This window comes from Hyla sarda, unplaced genomic scaffold (assembly GCF_029499605.1).
Source record: "Hyla sarda isolate aHylSar1 unplaced genomic scaffold, aHylSar1.hap1 scaffold_265, whole genome shotgun sequence".
Lineage (NCBI taxonomy): Eukaryota > Metazoa > Chordata > Amphibia > Anura > Hylidae > Hyla > Hyla sarda.
Genome location: NW_026609342.1, coordinates 84,574 through 99,999, shown reverse-complemented (window position 1 = coordinate 99,999; position 15,426 = coordinate 84,574). Strand labels below are relative to the sequence as shown.

General features: G+C 46.1%; 6 non-coding genes and 1 pseudogene across 6 annotated transcripts; all 7 read right to left on the bottom strand.

Moving 5' to 3' along the window:
- Positions 1-1,260: 1,260 nt before the first annotated feature.
- LOC130324584 (U2 spliceosomal RNA) lies at positions 1,261-1,451 on the bottom strand. Its single transcript, XR_008869559.1, has one exon. It is a non-coding gene; the product is annotated as a U2 spliceosomal RNA (small nuclear RNA).
- A 2,097-nt stretch (positions 1,452-3,548) lies between these two features.
- Positions 3,549-3,739, bottom strand: LOC130324559 (U2 spliceosomal RNA). Its single transcript, XR_008869543.1, has one exon. It is a non-coding gene; the product is annotated as a U2 spliceosomal RNA (small nuclear RNA).
- Positions 3,740-5,833: 2,094 nt separating this feature from the next.
- Positions 5,834-6,017, bottom strand: LOC130324556 (U2 spliceosomal RNA). Its single transcript, XR_008869542.1, has one exon. It is a non-coding gene; the product is annotated as a U2 spliceosomal RNA (small nuclear RNA).
- Positions 6,018-6,711: 694 nt separating this feature from the next.
- LOC130324557 (U2 spliceosomal RNA) lies at positions 6,712-6,871 on the bottom strand (annotated as a pseudogene).
- Positions 6,872-8,952: 2,081 nt separating this feature from the next.
- Positions 8,953-9,143, bottom strand: LOC130324530 (U2 spliceosomal RNA). Its single transcript, XR_008869521.1, has one exon. It is a non-coding gene; the product is annotated as a U2 spliceosomal RNA (small nuclear RNA).
- Positions 9,144-11,214: 2,071 nt separating this feature from the next.
- LOC130324583 (U2 spliceosomal RNA) lies at positions 11,215-11,405 on the bottom strand. The gene has a single exon (XR_008869558.1). It is a non-coding gene; the product is annotated as a U2 spliceosomal RNA (small nuclear RNA).
- Positions 11,406-13,482: 2,077 nt separating this feature from the next.
- On the bottom strand, positions 13,483-13,673 carry LOC130324582 (U2 spliceosomal RNA). The gene has a single exon (XR_008869557.1). It is a non-coding gene; the product is annotated as a U2 spliceosomal RNA (small nuclear RNA).
- Between the last annotated feature and the right edge of the window lie 1,753 nt (positions 13,674-15,426).

Here is a 15,426-nt window from a genome sequence, read left to right as displayed (position 1 = left end):
ATCTCAACGGAGAATACGTTTATATATATGTGTGTGTGTGCGCGTATATATATATATATATATATATATATATATATATATATATATTTCTCCGCCGAAATCACTTTTAAACCCATTTCCACCTTTTTTTCCCTTCTCTTCCTCTTACTTTTTTTTCACGTTTTTTTACGTTTTTCTCCTTTTCGCCTCTTTTCTGGGCGTATTATTCTTCTTTTTCTTCTTTTTTTTCGTCTAATGCATACCCCATCAGTGCAGCAATGCTTATTCAATACCGCCAGCAGATGGAGACACTGGGGGATAATTTTCTAAGGATTTATACTGATTTTTCCTGTCTGAATTTGTCGCACAGAAAGTTGCAGGCCAAATATGTGTGACATTTCTGCGACTTTAGCTTCTAGAGCATTTTTACAACATTATACATAGGTGCTGAATACATAAAAAGCGACTGTTCAGCGACAGACAAGTCGCATCGGCTGAAAGTAGGCCAGAATGTCAGTCCATGTTGGAGCAGGTTTAGATACAGTCTAAAGTATAGATCTCAAAGTCTGTGCACAGAATTTAGCAAGGGCCTCGCACCTTCTGATGCATCAGGTAGGTGCACAATAGCATAGCCTAACCCTCTGTACTTTGGTCTATATTGATGCGGGACATAGACAGCCAGCTGATGACCAATCCATTAGTGCAATGGATGGCTGGAAGCATTTGTCTTTGCCTTTGCAATACCACAGAAGCAATGCATGGTCAATGTACAGCAATGACACACCTGTGTGAACAGCCAGGAGCCTCCCCCCCCCCCCATGTTATGTTACATAGTTACATAGTTAGTACGGTCGAAAAAAGACATATGTCCATCAAGTTCAACCAGGGAATTAAGGGGTAGGGGTGTGGCGCGATATTGGGGAAGGGATGATATTTTATATTTCTTCATAAGCATTAATCTTATTTTGTCAATTAGGAACATTCAGCACCCACCCGCTATCAAGGCAGCTGCCTATCATGTCATGCCCTACCTGCACAGGTGTGCTGGCTACTCAAATGATCCAATTAAGGAGGCCATTTAGTCAGCAGCAGCAGAAGTCCTGTGCCTGGACGCTCCAACAGCGGCCAGACACAAGCAGAAGCAGAAGCAGCAGAAGCAGCAGCAGCACCACCTTTTGTTTTTTGGCTGCAGCAGCAGCAAGGCCCACAGGGCTGGCTAGCTGGCTAGCCAGCAAGTAGGTAGCAATGAAAGTAGGAATCTTTCTTTTTAACCCTGTAAGGGGGTGGTGCACTGTACCCGAAGATACTGCCATATCGGGTCAATGCATAGGGCGACGGAAGCAAGCTTCGAAATCGGCCCCCGTTCTCAAAAATCCATTTAATATATGGTCCCCAGATAGGGGACGTATCAGATATTAAACTGATAAGAACAGATACTACACTTGATCTTAGCCAAAAGGCCGAGAAGCGATAACCGTGAAAGGGGCGGGCCCAACAAGGTGCCCTTCATGGGCACTATCACTGCTTGCTGTCAGGGAGGCTGCCAGACAATTTTCCATGCACACTCTGGGCTGGGGGGCAGTCAACCACCAGTACACACAGCAGAACCTAAACCCATACCATTATTGCTAAGCAGCAAGACAGGGGCCCATTGCACTCCCACGGGGCCTTTTTAAATGCAATCCATAACCCGGATTTGCCAGGAACCCTTCTTACTCCTCCTACTTGCATGTGACACTGGGCTTAGGATCTGCATAGGAAACACACACACAAGCACACACCTACCTTTGTTGCCTGCAGATGCCTCCTTGGCTGTCCCCAAACGGTATCAAACCAACACCCACGGGAAGCTGTAAGCATAGAGGACATGCCTGCACCCCATTGGACTTACCTGTGTGGGTTAAACCCGGGTTATTTGACAACCTATGGCGGTGATGGTTCTGCTCAGGCAGAGCAGTGCTGATGCTCCTCATAAAGCTGTCGCTGCTGTGAAGGTTCTAGGTGACATCACAAATCCCTATGGTTACATACACAACAAAGCTGGGTTGTTGTTGTTTACACTCTGCAAGGCCTGTGGAAGTGAGTGACATCATAGCACTGTAGTTCTGAGGGTTCTAGATGGATGCAACAATCTCCTGTTGCTTCTATGAAGGCCATAATAGACGACATCACCAAACAGCTCCATAGTCACATACACAGCAAAGGAGAGATGTTGTTTACACCTAGTGATGTCAGTGGTATTGAGTGACATCACAGCACAGTGCTAAGGCTCCTGGGCCTGGACACAGCAGCGGCTGCAATATCTCAACGGAGAATACGTTTATATATATGTGTGTGTGTGCGCGTATATATATATATATATATATATATATATATATATATATATATATATATTTCTCCGCCGAAATCACTTTTAAACCCATTTCCACCTTTTTTTCCCTTCTCTTCCTCTTACTTTTTTTTCACGTTTTTTTACGTTTTTCTCCTTTTCGCCTCTTTTCTGGGCGTATTATTCTTCTTTTTCTTCTTTTTTTTCGTCTAATGCATACCCCATCAGTGCAGCAATGCTTATTCAATACCGCCAGCAGATGGAGACACTGGGGGATAATTTTCTAAGGATTTATACTGATTTTTCCTGTCTGAATTTGTCGCACAGAAAGTTGCAGGCCAAATATGTGTGACATTTCTGCGACTTTAGCTTCTAGAGCATTTTTACAACATTATACATAGGTGCTGAATACATAAAAAGCGACTGTTCAGCGACAGACAAGTCGCATCGGCTGAAAGTAGGCCAGAATGTCAGTCCATGTTGGAGCAGGTTTAGATACAGTCTAAAGTATAGATCTCAAAGTCTGTGCACAGAATTTAGCAAGGGCCTCGCACCTTCTGATGCATCAGGTAGGTGCACAATAGCATAGCCTAACCCTCTGTACTTTGGTCTATATTGATGCGGGACATAGACAGCCAGCTGATGACCAATCCATTAGTGCAATGGATGGCTGGAAGCATTTGTCTTTGCCTTTGCAATACCACAGAAGCAATGCATGGTCAATGTACAGCAATGACACACCTGTGTGAACAGCCAGGAGACCCCCCCCCCCCCCCCATGTTATGTTACATAGTTACATAGTTAGTACGGTCGAAAAAAGACATATGTCCATCAAGTTCAACCAGGGAATTAAGGGGTAGGGGTGTGGCGCGATATTGGGGAAGGGATGAGATTTTATATTTCTTCATAAGCATTAATCTTATTTTGTCAATTAGGAACATTCAGCACCCACCCGCTATCAAGGCAGCTGCCTATCATGTCATGCCCTACCTGCACAGGTGTGCTGGCTACTCAAATGATCCAATTAAGGAGGACATTTAGTCAGCAGCAGCAGAAGTCCTGTGCCTGGACGCTCCAACAGCGGCCAGACACAAGCAGAAGCAGAAGCAGCAGAAGCAGCAGCAGCACCACCTTTTGTTTTTTGGCTGCAGCAGCAGCAAGGCCCACAGGGCTGGCTAGCTGGCTAGCCAGCAAGCAGGTAGCAATGAAAGTAGGAATCTTTCTTTTTAACCCTGTAAGGGGGTGGTGCACTGTACCCGAAGATACTGCCATATCGGGTCAATGCATAGGGCGACAGAAGCAAGCTTCGAAATCGGCCCCCGTTCTCAAAAATCCATTTAATATATGGTCCCCAGATAGGGGACGTATCAGATATTAAACTGATAAGAACAGATACTACACTTGATCTTAGCCAAAAGGCCGAGAAGCGATAACCGTGAAAGGGGCGGGCCCAACAAGGTGCCCTTCATGGGCACTATCACTGCTTGCTGTCAGGGAGGCTGCCAGACAATTTTCCATGCACACTCTGGGCTGGGGGGCAGTCAACCACCAGTACACACAGCAGAACCTAAACCCATACCATTATTGCTAAGCAGCAAGACAGGGGCCCATTGCACTCCCACGGGGCCTTTTTAAATGCAATCCATAACCTGGATTTGCCAGGAACCCTTCTTACTCCTCCTACTTGCATGTGACACTGGGCTTAGGATCTGCATAGGAAACACACACACAAGCACACACCTACCTTTGTTGCCTGCAGATGCCTCCTTGGCTGTCCCCAAACGGTATCAAACCAACACCCACGGGAAGCTGTAAGCATAGAGGACATGCCTGCACCCCATTGGACTTACCTGTGTGGGTTAAACCCGGGTTATTTGACAACCTATGGCGGTGATGGTTCTGCTCAGGCAGAGCAGTGCTGATGCTCCTCATAAAGCTGTCGCTGCTGTGAAGGTTCTAGGTGACATCACAAATCCCTATGGTTACATACACAACAAAGCTGGGTTGTTGTTGTTTACACTCTGCAAGGCCTGTGGAAGTGAGTGACATCATAGCACTGTAGTTCTGAGGGTTCTAGATGGATGCAACAATCTCCTGTTGCTTCTATGAAGGCCATAATAGACGACATCACCAAACAGCTCCATAGTCACATACACAGCAAAGGAGAGATGTTGTTTACACCTAGTGATGTCAGTGGTATTGAGTGACATCACAGCACAGTGCTAAGGCTCCTGGGCCTGGACACAGCAGCGGCTGCAATATCTCAACGGAGAATACGTTTATATATATGTGTGTGTGTGCGCGTATATATATATATATATATATATATATATATATATATATATTTCTCCGCCGAAATCACTTTTAAACCCATTTCCACCTTTTTTTCCCTTCTCTTCCTCTTACTTTTTTTTCACGTTTTTTTACGTTTTTCTCCTTTTCGCCTCTTTTCTGGGCGTATTATTCTTCTTTTTCTTCTTTTTTTTCGTCTAATGCATACCCCATCAGTGCAGCAATGCTTATTCAATACCGCCAGCAGATGGAGACACTGGGGGATAATTTTCTAAGGATTTATACTGATTTTTCCTGTCTGAATTTGTCGCACAGAAAGTTGCAGGCCAAATATGTGTGACATTTCTGCGACTTTAACTTCTAGAGCATTTTTACAACATTATACATAGGTGCTGAATACATAAAAAGCGACTGTTCAGCGACAGACAAGTCGCATCGGCTGAAAGTAGGCCAGAATGTCAGTCCATGTTGGAGCAGGTTTAGATACAGTCTAAAGTATAGATCTCAAAGTCTGTGCACAGAATTTAGCAAGGGCCTCGCACCTTCTGATGCATCAGGTAGGTGCACAATAGCATAGCCTAACCCTCTGTACTTTGGTCTATATTGATGCGGGACATAGACAGCCAGCTGATGACCAATCCATTAGTGCAATGGATGGCTGGAAGCATTTGTCTTTGCCTTTGCAATACCACAGAAGCAATGCATGGTCAATGTACAGCAATGACACACCTGTGTGAACAGCCAGGAGACCCCCCCCCCCCATGTTATGTTACATAGTTACATAGTTAGTACGGTCGAAAAAAGACATATGTCCATCAAGTTCAACCAGGGAATTAAGGGGTAGGGGTGTGGCGCGATATTGGGGAAGGGATGAGATTTTATATTTCTTCATAAGCATTAATCTTATTTTGTCAATTAGGAACATTCAGCACCCACCCGCTATCAAGGCAGCTGCCTATTATGTCATGCCCTACCTGCACAGGTGTGCTGGCTACTCAAATGATCCAATTAAGGAGGCCATTTAGTCAGCAGCAGCAGAAGTCCTGTGCCTGGACGCTCCAACAGCGGCCAGACACAAGCAGAAGCAGAAGCAGCAGAAGCAGCAGAAGCAGCAGCAGCACCACCTTTTGTTTTTTGGCTGCAGCAGCAGCAAGGCCCACAGGGCTGGCTAGCTGGCTAGCCAGCAAGCAGGTAGCAATGAAAGTAGGAATCTTTCTTTTTAACCCTGTAAGGGGGTGGTGCACTGTACCCGAAGATACTGCCATATCGGGTCAATGCATATGGCGACGGAAGCAAGCTTCGAAATCGGCCCCCGTTCTCAAAAATCCATTTAATATATGGTCCCCAGATAGGGGACGTATCAGATATTAAACTGATAAGAACAGATTTTTTTTTTTTTTTTTTATCTAAAGCCGAGGAACGTGCTTTCGATTCACCCAAAGTGCAAGAAAAAGTGCAAACGTGTTACACTAAAAAAACGTGCACAAAGGATGCGGTCTATCGCAAGCCCTTCTCCGATAGGAGAGAGGCCCCCCAACAAACCTTACCCTTCGCCTCCGGACCAAAAGGTACCTGCGAGGTTCCAGGTTCGATGCCCCTTTTCGCCGAAGCTACTAGGGGACCACAAATGCTCCCGGCATCCCCCTTGGCGTTAGCCAAGGTATCTGCCCGCAGAGCCGATTACGGTAGGTACCCTGCCAAAGCAGGAGTACCCGGGGTGTTTGCAGGGAGGTGCGGAACCTAATGGCCACACACACCTCCCCTAGACCGCCAGGAGGGACACCCAGAAGGGCTACCGCATCCTGACAAATCCTGTGAACACACAACACGCAAAAAGTGACACAGTGAGACAAAAAAAGAAATAAATAAGTGAATGTGTGCAGATATACTGCCCGGACATCCGGCCGGATCTATAAAAATTTCTCTGATCCTAGCCAGAAGGCCGGGAATCAAGAGGTGAGTGCCACAAGGTGAAGAGATTATGGTGCCCGTGCTTCAACCCAGTGAGTCTATTCTCCCAGTGAGTTTCGGCACCTCGGGGTCACCACTCCCCGAGGCACAAAAGTACCTCGGCTCTAGACCCTCTCAGCCTCATGGCGAGACCCGGAGGGAACAGGTCACATCGGGGCAGCCGTCGAGCTGATTCCTCAGAACCAGCCCCGGAAAGCCCTGGTACACCTGCATCCTCCATGCAGCACCCATCCCCACCAGCATGAAAACTGATAAGAACAGATACTACACTTGATCTTAGCCAAAAGGCCGAGAAGCGATAACCGTGAAAGGGGCGGGCCCAACAAGGTGCCCTTCATGGGCACTATCACTGCTTGCTGTCAGGGAGGCTGCCAGACAATTTTCCATGCACACTCTGGGCTGGGGGGCAGTCAACCACCAGTACACACAGCAGAACCTAAACCCATACCATTATTGCTAAGCAGCAAGACAGGGGCCCATTGCACTCCCACGGGGCCTTTTTAAATGCAATCCATAACCCGGATTTGCCAGGAACCCTTCTTACTCCTCCTACTTGCATGTGACACTGGGCTTAGGATCTGCATAGGAAACACACACACAAGCACACACCTACCTTTGTTGCCTGCAGATGCCTCCTTGGCTGTCCCCAAACGGTATCAAACCAACACCCACGGGAAGCTGTAAGCATAGAGGACATGCCTGCACCCCATTGGACTTACCTGTGTGGGTTAAACCCGGGTTATTTGACAACCTATGGCGGTGATGGTTCTGCTCAGGCAGAGCAGTGCTGATGCTCCTCATAAAGCTGTCGCTGCTGTGAAGGTTCTAGGTGACATCACAAATCCCTATGGTTACATACACAACAAAGCTGGGTTGTTGTTGTTTACACTCTGCAAGGCCTGTGGAAGTGAGTGACATCATAGCACTGTAGTTCTGAGGGTTCTAGATGGATGCAACAATCTCCTGTTGCTTCTATGAAGGCCATAATAGACGACATCACCAAACAGCTCCATAGTCACATACACAGCAAAGGAGAGATGTTGTTTACACCTAGTGATGTCAGTGGTATTGAGTGACATCACAGCACAGTGCTAAGGCTCCTGGGCCTGGACACAGCAGCGGCTGCAATATCTCAACGGAGAATACGTTTATATATATGTGTGTGTGTGCGCGTATATATATATATATATATATATATATATATATATATTTCTCCGCCGAAATCACTTTTAAACCCATTTCCACCTTTTTTTCCCTTCTCTTCCTCTTACTTTTTTTTCACGTTTTTTTACGTTTTTCTCCTTTTCGCCTCTTTTCTGGGCGTATTATTCTTCTTTTTCTTCTTTTTTTTCGTCTAATGCATACCCCATCAGTGCAGCAATGCTTATTCAATACCGCCAGCAGATGGAGACACTGGGGGATAATTTTCTAAGGATTTATACAGATTTTTCCTGTCTGAATTTGTCGCACAGAAAGTTGCAGGCCAAATATGTGTGACATTTCTGCGACTTTAGCTTCTAGAGCATTTTTACAACATTATACATAGGTGCTGAATACATAAAAAGCGACTGTTCAGCGACAGACAAGTCGCATCGGCTGAAAGTAGGCCAGAATGTCAGTCCATGTTGGAGCAGGTTTAGATACAGTCTAAAGTATAGATCTCAAAGTCTGTGCACAGAATTTAGCAAGGGCCTCGCACCTTCTGATGCATCAGGTAGGTGCACAATAGCATAGCCTAACCCTCTGTACTTTGGTCTATATTGATGCGGGACATAGACAGCCAGCTGATGACCAATCCATTAGTGCAATGGATGGCTGGAAGCATTTGTCTTTGCCTTTGCAATACCACAGAAGCAATGCATGGTCAATGTACAGCAATGACACACCTGTGTGAACAGCCAGGAGACCCCCCCCCCCCATGTTATGTTACATAGTTACATAGTTAGTACGGTCGAAAAAAGACATATGTCCATCAAGTTCAACCAGGGAATTAAGGGGTAGGGGTGTGGCGCGATATTGGGGAAGGGATGAGATTTTATATTTCTTCATAAGCATTAATCTTATTTTGTCAATTAGGAACATTCAGCACCCACCCGCTATCAAGGCAGCTGCCTATTATGTCATGCCCTACCTGCACAGGTGTGCTGGCTACTCAAATGATCCAATTAAGGAGGCCATTTAGTCAGCAGCAGCAGAAGTCCTGTGCCTGGACGCTCCAACAGCGGCCAGACACAAGCAGAAGCAGAAGCAGCAGAAGCAGCAGCAGCACCACCTTTTGTTTTTTGGCTGCAGCAGCAGCAAGGCCCACAGGGCTGGCTAGCTGGCTAGCCAGCAAGCAGGTAGCAATGAAAGTAGGAATCTTTCTTTTTAACCCTGTAAGGGGGTGGTGCACTGTACCCGAAGATACTGCCATATCGGGTCAATGCATATGGCGACGGAAGCAAGCTTCGAAATCGGCCCCCGTTCTCAAAAATCCATTTAATATATGGTCCCCAGATAGGGGACGTATCAGATATTAAACTGATAAGAACAGATACTACACTTGATCTTAGCCAAAAGGCCGAGAAGCGATAACCGTGAAAGGGGCGGGCCCAACAAGGTGCCCTTCATGGGCACTATCACTGCTTGCTGTCAGGGAGGCTGCCAGACAATTTTCCATGCACACTCTGGGCTGGGGGGCAGTCAACCACCAGTACACACAGCAGAACCTAAACCCATACCATTATTGCTAAGCAGCAAGACAGGGGCCCATTGCACTCCCACGGGGCCTTTTTAAATGCAATCCATAACCCGGATTTGCCAGGAACCCTTCTTACTCCTCCTACTTGCATGTGACACTGGGCTTAGGATCTGCATAGGAAACACACACACAAGCACACACCTACCTTTGTTGCCTGCAGATGCCTCCTTGGCTGTCCCCAAACGGTATCAAACCAACACCCACGGGAAGCTGTAAGCATAGAGGACATGCCTGCACCCCATTGGACTTACCTGTGTGGGTTAAACCCGGGTTATTTGACAACCTATGGCGGTGATGGTTCTGCTCAGGCAGAGCAGTGCTGATGCTCCTCATAAAGCTGTCGCTGCTGTGAAGGTTCTAGGTGACATCACAAATCCCTATGGTTACATACACAACAAAGCTGGGTTGTTGTTGTTTACACTCTGCAAGGCCTGTGGAAGTGAGTGACATCATAGCACTGTAGTTCTGAGGGTTCTAGATGGATGCAACAATCTCCTGTTGCTTCTATGAAGGCCATAATAGACAACATCACCAAACAGCTCCATAGTCACATACAGAGCAAAGGAGAGATGTTGTTTACACCTAGTGATGTCAGTGGTATTGAGTGACATCACAGCACAGTGCTAAGGCTCCTGGGCCTGGACACAGCAGCGGCTGCAATATCTCAACGGAGAATACGTTTATATATATGTGTGTGTGTGCGCGTATATATATATATATATATATATTTCTCCGCCGAAATCACTTTTAAACCCATTTCCACCTTTTTTTCCCTTCTCTTCCTCTTACTTTTTTTTCACGTTTTTTTACGTTTTTCTCCTTTTCGCCTCTTTTCTGGGCGTATTATTCTTCTTTTTCTTCTTTTTTTTCGTCTAATGCATACCCCATCAGTGCAGCAATGCTTATTCAATACCGCCAGCAGATGGAGACACTGGGGGATAATTTTCTAAGGATTTATACTGATTTTTCCTGTCTGAATTTGTCGCACAGAAAGTTGCAGGCCAAATATGTGTGACATTTCTGCGACTTTAGCTTCTAGAGCATTTTTACAACATTATACATAGGTGCTGAATACATAAAAAGCGACTGTTCAGCGACAGACAAGTCGCATCGGCTGAAAGTAGGCCAGAATGTCAGTCCATGTTGGAGCAGGTTTAGATACAGTCTAAAGTATAGATCTCAAAGTCTGTGCACAGAATTTAGCAAGGGCCTCGCACCTTCTGATGCATCAGGTAGGTGCACAATAGCATAGCCTAACCCTCTGTACTTTGGTCTATATTGATGCGGGACATAGACAGCCAGCTGATGACCAATCCATTAGTGCAATGGATGGCTGGAAGCATTTGTCTTTGCCTTTGCAATACCACAGAAGCAATGCATGGTCAATGTACAGCAATGACACACCTGTGTGAACAGCCAGGAGACCCCCCCCCCCCCCCCATGTTATGTTACATAGTTACATAGTTAGTACGGTCGAAAAAAGACATATGTCCATCAAGTTCAACCAGGGAATTAAGGGGTAGGGGTGTGGCGCGATATTGGGGAAGGGATGAGATTTTATATTTCTTCATAAGCATTAATCTTATTTTGTCAATTAGGAACATTCAGCACCCACCCGCTATCAAGGCAGCTGCCTATCATGTCATGCCCTACCTGCACAGGTGTGCTGGCTACTCAAATGATCCAATTAAGGAGGCCATTTAGTCAGCAGCAGCAGAAGTCCTGTGCCTGGACGCTCCAACAGCGGCCAGACACAAGCAGAAGCAGAAGCAGCAGAAGCAGCTGCAGCACCACCTTTTGTTTTTTGGCTGCAGCAGCAGCAAGGCCCACAGGGCTGGCTAGCTGGCTAGCCAGCAAGCAGGTAGCAATGAAAGTAGGAATCTTTCTTTTTAACCCTGTAAGGGGGTGGTGCACTGTACCCGAAGATACTGCCATATCGGGTCAATGCATAGGGCGACGGAAGCAAGCTTCGAAATCGGCCCCCGTTCTCAAAAATCCATTTAATATATGGTCCCCAGATAGGGGACGTATCAGATATTAAACTGATAAGAACAGATACTACACTTGATCTTAGCCAAAAGGCCGAGAAGCGATAACCGTGAAAGGGGCGGGCCCAACAAGGTGCCCTTCATGGGCACTATCACTGCTTGCTGTCAGGGAGGCTGCCAGACAATTTTCCATGCACACTCTGGGCTGGGGGGCAGTCAACCACCAGTACACACAGCAGAACCTAAACCCATACCATTATTGCTAAGCAGCAAGACAGGGGCCCATTGCACTCCCACGGGGCCTTTTTAAATGCAATCCATAACCCGGATTTGCCAGGAACCCTTCTTACTCCTCCTACTTGCATGTGACACTGGGCTTAGGATCTGCATAGGAAACACACACACAAGCACACACCTACCTTTGTTGCCTGCAGATGCCTCCTTGGCTGTCCCCAAACGGTATCAAACCAACACCCACGGGAAGCTGTAAGCATAGAGGACATGCCTGCACCCCATTGGACTTACCTGTGTGGGTTAAACCCGGGTTATTTGACAACCTATGGCGGTGATGGTTCTGCTCAGGCAGAGCAGTGCTGATGCTCCTCATAAAGCTGTCGCTGCTGTGAAGGTTCTAGGTGACATCACAAATCCCTATGGTTACATACACAACAAAGCTGGGTTGTTGTTGTTTACACTCTGCAAGGCCTGTGGAAGTGAGTGACATCATAGCACTGTAGTTCTGAGGGTTCTAGATGGATGCAACAATCTCCTGTTGCTTCTATGAAGGCCATAATAGACGACATCACCAAACAGCTCCATAGTCACATACACAGCAAAGGAGAGATGTTGTTTACACCTAGTGATGTCAGTGGTATTGAGTGACATCACAGCACAGTGCTAAGGCTCCTGGGCCTGGACACAGCAGCGGCTGCAATATCTCAACGGAGAATACGTTTATATATATGTGTGTGTGTGCGCGTATATATATATATATATATATATATATATATATATATATTTCTCCGCCGAAATCACTTTTAAACCCATTTCCACCTTTTTTTCCCTTCTCTTCCTCTTACTTTTTTTTCACGTTTTTTTACGTTTTTCTCCTTTTCGCCTCTTTTCTGGGCGTATTATTCTTCTTTTTCTTCTTTTTTTTCGTCTAATGCATACCCCATCAGTGCAGCAATGCTTATTCAATACCGCCAGCAGATGGAGACACTGGGGGATAATTTTCTAAGGATTTATACTGATTTTTCCTGTCTGAATTTGTCGCACAGAAAGTTGCAGGCCAAATATGTGTGACATTTCTGCGACTTTAGCTTCTAGAGCATTTTTACAACATTATACATAGGTGCTGAATACATAAAAAGCGACTGTTCAGCGACAGACAAGTCGCATCGGCTGAAAGTAGGCCAGAATGTCAGTCCATGTTGGAGCAGGTTTAGATACAGTCTAAAGTATAGATCTCAAAGTCTGTGCACAGAATTTAGCAAGGGCCTCGCACCTTCTGATGCATCAGGTAGGTGCACAATAGCATAGCCTAACCCTCTGTACTTTGGTCTATATTGATGCGGGACATAGACAGCCAGCTGATGACCAATCCATTAGTGCAATGGATGGCTGGAAGCATTTGTCTTTGCCTTTGCAATACCACAGAAGCAATGCATGGTCAATGTACAGCAATGACACACCTGTGTGAACAGCCAGGAGACCCCCCCCCCCCCCCATGTTATGTTACATAGTTACATAGTTAGTACGGTCGAAAAAAGACATATGTCCATCAAGTTCAACCAGGGAATTAAGGGGTAGGGGTGTGGCGCGATATTGGGGAAGGGATGAGATTTTATATTTCTTCATAAGCATTAATCTTATTTTGTCAATTAGGAACATTCAGCACCCACCCGCTATCAAGGCAGCTGCCTATCATGTCATTCCCTACCTGCACAGGTGTGCTGGCTACTCAAATGATCCAATTAAGGAGGCCATTTAGTCAGCAGCAGCAGAAGTCCTGTGCCTGGACGCTCCAACAGTGGCCAGACACAAGCAGAAGCAGAAGCAGCAGAAGCACCACCTTTTGTTTTTTGGCTGCAGCAGCAGCAAGGCCCACAGGGCTGGCTAGCTGGCTAGCCAGCAAGCAGGTAGCAATGAAAGTAGGAATCTTTCTTTTTAACCCTGTAAGGGGGTGGTGCACTGTACCCGAAGATACTGCCATATCGGGTCAATGCATAGGGCGACGGAAGCAAGCTTCGAAATCGGCCCCCGTTCTCAAAAATCCATTTAATATATGGTCCCCAGATAGGGGACGTATCAGATATTAAACTGATAAGAACAGATACTACACTTGATCTTAGCCAAAAGGCCGAGAAGCGATAACCGTGAAAGGGGCGGGCCCAACAAGGTGCCCTTCATGGGCACTATCACTGCTTGCTGTCAGGGAGGCTGCCAGACAATTTTCCATGCACACTCTGGGCTGGGGGGCAGTCAACCACCAGTACACACAGCAGAACCTAAACCCATACCATTATTGCTAAGCAGCAAGACAGGGGCCCATTGCACTCCCACGGGGCCTTTTTAAATGCAATCCATAACCCGGATTTGCCAGGAACCCTTCTTACTCCTCCTACTTGCATGTGACACTGGGCTTAGGATCTGCATAGGAAACACACACACAAGCACACACCTACCTTTGTTGCCTGCAGATGCCTCCTTGGCTGTCCCCAAACGGTATCAAACCAACACCCACGGGAAGCTGTAAGCATAGAGGACATGCCTGCACCCCATTGGACTTACCTGTGTGGGTTAAACCCGGGTTATTTGACAACCTATGGCGGTGATGGTTCTGCTCAGGCAGAGCAGTGCTGATGCTCCTCATAAAGCTGTCGCTGCTGTGAAGGTTCTAGGTGACATCACAAATCCCTATGGTTACATATACAACAAAGCTGGGTTGTTGTTGTTTACACTCTGCAAGGCCTGTGGAAGTGAGTGACATCATAGCACTGTAGTTCTGAGGGTTCTAGATGGATGCAACAATCTCCTGTTGCTTCTATGAAGGCCATAATAGACGACATCACCAAACAGCTCCATAGTCACATAGACAGCAAAGGAGAGATGTTGTTTACACCTAGTGATGTCAGTGGTATTGAGTGACATCACAGCACAGTGCTAAGGCTCCTGGGCCTGGACACAGCAGCGGCTGCAATATCTCAACGGAGAATACGTTTATATATATGTGTGTGTGTGCGCGTATATATATATATATATATATATATATATATATATATATATATATATTTCTCCGCCGAAATCACTTTTAAACCCATTTCCACCTTTTTTTCCCTTCTCTTCCTCTTACTTTTTTTTCACGTTTTTTTACGTTTTTCTCCTTTTCGCCTCTTTTCTGGGCGTATTATTCTTCTTTTTCTTCTTTTTTTTCGTCTAATGCATACCCCATCAGTGCAGCAATGCTTATTCAATACCGCCAGCAGATGGAGACACTGGGGGATAATTTTCTAAGGATTTATACTGATTTTTCCTGTCTGAATTTGTCGCACAGAAAGTTGCAGGCCAAATATGTGTGACATTTCTGCGACTTTAGCTTCTAGAGCATTTTTACAACATTATACATAGGTGCTGAATACATAAAAAGCGACTGTTCAGCGACAGACAAGTCGCATCGGCTGAAAGTAGGCCAGAATGTCAGTCCATGTTGGAGCAGGTTTAGATACAGTCTAAAGTATAGATCTCAAAGTCTGTGCACAGAATTTAGCAAGGGCCTCGCACCTTCTGATGCATCAGGTAGGTGCACAATAGCATAGCCTAACCCTCTGTACTTTGGTCTATATTGATGCGGGACATAGACAGCCAGCTGATGACCAATCCATTAGTGCAATGGATGGCTGGAAGCATTTGTCTTTGCCTTTGCAATACCACAGAAGCAATGCATGGTCAATGTACAGCAATGACACACCTGTGTGAACAGCCAGGAGACCCCCCCCCCCCCCCCCCATGTTATGTTACATAGTTACATAGTTAGTACGGTCGAAAAAAGACATATGTCCATCAAGTTCAACCAGGGAATTAAGGGGTAGGGGTGTGGCGCGATATTGGGGAAGGGATGAGATTTT